Raw genomic sequence first — 4725 nt, 5'->3', positions numbered from 1 at the left:
GAGAATAATGGTGTGGGAGAGATCTTTCAACACCCCACCTCACTCTAGGGTGACCTTTTGGAGCCTAGGTGGACAAAGAAGCTTATGTGGCACACAGCTCCCCATGTCCTTTCCTCCCACTCTATCCCCTAGGCATAAGAATTGCCTTGAAGTCAGGCATGGTGGCCCACACCTATAATCCCATCTACTTGAGAGGCTGAGGCAGGAAGATCGTGAGTTGGAGGCTAGCCTTAGCAATTGAGTAAATAAAAAGGACTGGGGAATGTAGCTCGAGGGCAAAGCATCCCAGGTTCAATCCCCGCTACAAAAAAAAAAAAAAAAAATTGCCTTGAGCCAGGTGGGGTGGCATGGGTCTGTTGTCCCAGCACTAAGAAGCCTGCACCGGGAGGATCATTTGAGCCCAGGAGTTCAAGACTAGCTTGGGCAACATAGCTAGACACCATCTCAAAAAAAATTGATTAAAAAAATTACTTGCCTCTACAAGGCAAGTGAATTGCAACCTCAGTGCTCTAATTAGGCAGGAACGAAGAGATAGAAGTGGGAGGGAGAGGACAGACAGAAGTGGGATGGACAGCAGGTGAGAGGAGAAAAGGAGAGAAGAGGGGAAGGAGGAGAGGCATAAGGAGGAGGGAGAAAAGAAGAAGGGGAAGGATAAAGGGAGAGAGAAGAAGAAAAGGAAAGACCTGAAAGGTAAGGAGAGGGAACTAGGACAAGGAGGAGGAAAAGGAAAGCTGTTGGCATCCATCCTTAAGAGGACATATATTATGAGCTACTGGGGCCCAGGTGGACAACAAGCCCAACTTCTACAACTCAGACTCAGCTTGACTGAGTCTCTAGATTTCATCATCTGATCCACATATCTTGATAAGTAAGGAAAAGACACTCCTCCCCCATCCAGTCAGTGCCTTCCCAGACCTGCCTTGCCCACAAACCTGACAAGCCTGTGGTAGGTGTGGAGAATGGAGCAGGAACCATCCTGATCTAGTTTACCCACACTGGCATCTGGTAACCATCTCCTTGACCTCCAAGGCCACAGCAATCACCCCTTTACTAATGAAAGGGGTGAAACCCTTGGACATTGCTGATGTGAATGTCAAATGGCTTAGCAATTATGGAAAACAGTTTGGTGGTTCCTAACCATAGAGTTACCATATGATAATCATATGATCCCACAGCCCAAATGTCCTTCTGTGGGTGAATGGATAAGCAAGTTGTTCAGTATCCATACAATGGAATACTATTCCTCCAGGAAAAGAAAGGAAACCCTAATACCTGCTTCAATATGGCAGACCTTGGAACACATCACACAAAGTGAAAGAGGCCAGTCATCAAAAATCAAAAGTTGCATGATGCCATTGATTTACTTATTTGGGGGAAGGGGTACCAGGGATTGAACCCAGGGGCACCCAACCTCTGAGTCACATCCTCAGCCCCTTTTGTTATTTTTTAATTTTGAGACAGGGTCTCACTAAGTTGTTCAGTGCCTCTCTAAGTTGCTGAGGCTGCCTTTGAATTTATGGTCCTCCTTGCCTCAGCCTCCTGAGCAGCTGGGATTACAGGCCTGTGCCACCGCGCCCCGTGTATGATTCCATTTGCATGAAGTGTTGAGAATGGGTAAATCCACAGACCTTGCCTGGGAAAGGGGAAGGGTGGGGAGCAACTGCTTAATGCATATGGGCTTCCTTTGTGAATGACAGGAACTTTGGGAGCTAGACAGAGGTGGTAGTTGCATAGTATTGTGAAGGCACTAGATGTCACTAAGCAGTTCACTTATAATGGTTTATTTTGTTATGTGAATGTCACCTGAATAAAAATAATGAAAAAAACAAAACTAGGAGTTGACCAGGGAGATCGCCGAGTTGACCCAGCTGTGCCCGCATGTCATGGCCTTTCCCCATGCTCTGGAGCACCAGACACCCATTCCAAAGGTTCTGGAAGATGCTTGAAGGACCCCCAGGATGCCGTCTTCTGGACCCAGGCACCTCCCCAAACCCTCCTCCTCTGCCCATCTCCCCCTCCCAAGGAGCCTTCCTTTCAGGTCTTGCTGTTTTTCTGAGTGTGTAGCAAGTGCCAGTCTGTGCCAAGGAGCTGGTTGGCATCTTCAGCTAACATCGTGCCCCCTGCTCCACAGCAGTCCTGCCTCTCCCTCATCTTCTTTCTCCAAACATAGCTTTATGACACCCTCTTGTTTTCTGTACCACATATTATTTTGATCACTTTAAGTAGACTTTCTGTTTTCTAGAATCTCACAGTTCTCCCTGTCCCCAGTCCCCTACCTGTGTGCTGGGCCCTTGGCTGCTGCTTAGGGTGCAAGTGGGATGGGGAGGCATTCCGGAATGAATGCTGTCTGCATGCTCCCCCATTCTAAAGCTCCACATAGACCCTTCCGTGCAAAGGCCATTATTTGCTCCCCACTCCCTACAAGAGGGGATTAGAGGACTCTGATGCTTTGAAATCCTAACAAAAGTTTTGTACCCCACCCCCGAGAAAAATGAGCCTATGTATGTACTCATCTACAACAAATGTCCTGGTTTTCCTGATCTCTGCAGCCCATCCAAAGACCTTTAGGGCAGAGCTACGCAAAACGTGGTCCTTGGACCAGTGCCAGCCTAGCTGCTGGTTCAGGAGAAATGGAGAGTAAGCCCAAGAAAACTTTCTAGCCATTTGACTTTGGCACAACATTCAGGTGTGTGACTGGATGTGCCTTTTACAAAAACATGGGTGTATAATCACTTGGAATAAAAATTTAAATGTCCTTCACCACAGCAAGTTTTAGAGGTAGTACTGGGATATGATGAAATATATCTTTTGGTTTTTATTCCTGCTTCATAACCCCTTGCCTGAGGCAGGTCATGGAAACTAGAATTTCTCTTCCTCAAGTGGATCATAGAAACTCTAACCTCCCCCCACCTCTAGTTGGCCATAAAAAATTCTCTGATCTACGCTTGTCCAATAGCAGATCATAAGACCCTCTTCATTCTAGAGGGGTCCCGCCCCAAACGTGGGAGGAAGAACTGCTGAAGAATCTGAGCAGATAGGCCGTGCTGGGTTTCTGCAACCAACCTATTGGCAATTATGCCTATGCAATAAAGTCACCATAAAAAGCAAGACAGAGCCAGGCATGGTGGCTCACACTGGCAGTCCCGGCTGAGGCAGGAGGACGGCAATTTCAAGGCCAGCCTCAGCAACTTAAGGAAACCCTGTCTCAAATTTTAAAAATAAATAAAAAGAACTGGTGGTGTAACTCAGTGGCAGAGAGCCACGGGGCCCAATTCCTAATACCACAAAACAAAAACAAAAGGGCAGATTTAAGAACTTTTAGACAGCTGAACACGTGGAACAAGTTTCTGGAAGGTGGTGCCACCCAAGAAAGCATGTGCCCCTCCCTGATACCTCATCCTGTGCATCTCTTCATCCGTATCCTTTGTAACGTCCTCTTCAATAAATCGGGTAAACCAAAGTGTTTCCCTGCGTTCTGTGAGGTGCTCAGGCACAATGGCCAAACCCAGGGAGTGGGGCGTGGGAATGCTGGTTTACAGCTGGCCAGTGGGAAGCGCAGGTAAAATGACCTGGGGCTTGTGACTGGCACTTGAAGTGGGAGGGGACAGTCTTGGAAACTGGGTCCTCAACTATGAGACCTGGTGTTGACCTCCTGCAACCCCCATGCATAAAAACACACACACACACCCTGCATCTTCCCTTCACACTCCAGGCCTTTGCCCATACTGTTTCCTCCCTAGGGTTGTCCTGTCCTTCCAATGCACGTGCTGACACCCGACTTCTGCTTCAAGGCCAGCTCAGATTCCATTTCCTAGGTAAAGCCCTCCCAAGCTCCACCCTCCACACAGGAACTCAGGAGCTCAGGGCCAGCACTCCAGAGCTGAAAGTCCCTCTCCCCGGGGCCTTCACAACACCTAGTTAGTCTTGTGGTGGCACCTGTCCCTGCCAAGAGGGGGCAAAGCTTTGTTCCTCTTGGTCCCCTCCGGCTTCTCTACCCTCTGGAGCTTCCAATCTTGTGCTGGTTGAGTGCCGGCCACTCTGATGTCCTGATTTAATCCCTCCTGGGCCTCCCCATGTCCGCCCATCTTGCACACTGTGCCTTTGGAGCTTCTCTTAGCACAGGCTCCAGGTTGTTCCTTGCCCCAGCCCTGGTGTCACCCTCCATCCCTGGGGGTCTGTTTCTCAACATTATTTGTTGGTGTATGACTGGGACCAAAAATTAGCGCAGAGGCCGCTTGATGCCTGGAGTTACAGTAAAAGAAAGACGTAAACCAGCAAGATTCGTCAGAGCTCCAGCTGCCTTCCTTAAAAAGTCTAGCAAGCTGAAAGTCCCCTAGTGGGTGGACACAGTCAAGCTGGCCAAGCATGAAGAGCTTGCTCCCTATGGTGACAACTGGTTCTACACATGAGCTGCTTCCGCAGCACGTCACCTTGTACCTCCAGAGTGGCACTGGGGTTAGCTCCATGACCGAGATCTACGGGGGACATCAGAGAAATGGTGTCAAGCCCAGCCACTTCAGCAGAGGCTCCAAGAGTGTGGCCCGCCATGTCTTCCAAGCCCTGGAGGGGCTGAAAATGGTGGAAAAGGACCAAGATGGGGGCCACAAGCTGACACCTCAGGGGCAGAGAGATATGGACAGAATTGCTGGACAGATGGCAGCTGCCAACAAGAAGCATTAGAACAAAAGGATGCTGGGTTAATAAATTGCCTCATTGGTTAAAGAA

At 49.0% G+C, this 4725-nt stretch overlaps 1 pseudogene across 1 annotated transcript; it reads left to right on the top strand.

Moving 5' to 3' along the window:
- The first annotated feature begins 4238 nt into the window (after positions 1-4238).
- On the top strand, positions 4239-4725 carry LOC306655938 (small ribosomal subunit protein eS19-like; annotated as a pseudogene). The gene has a single exon. The product of its transcript is annotated as a small ribosomal subunit protein eS19-like (transcript).

This window comes from Sciurus vulgaris (assembly GCF_902686455.1).
Source record: "Sciurus vulgaris genome assembly, chromosome: 3".
NCBI lineage: Eukaryota > Metazoa > Chordata > Mammalia > Rodentia > Sciuridae > Sciurus > Sciurus vulgaris.
The sequence above is the reverse complement of the archived record's forward strand: the minus strand, read 5'-3'. Positions and strand labels throughout refer to the sequence as shown.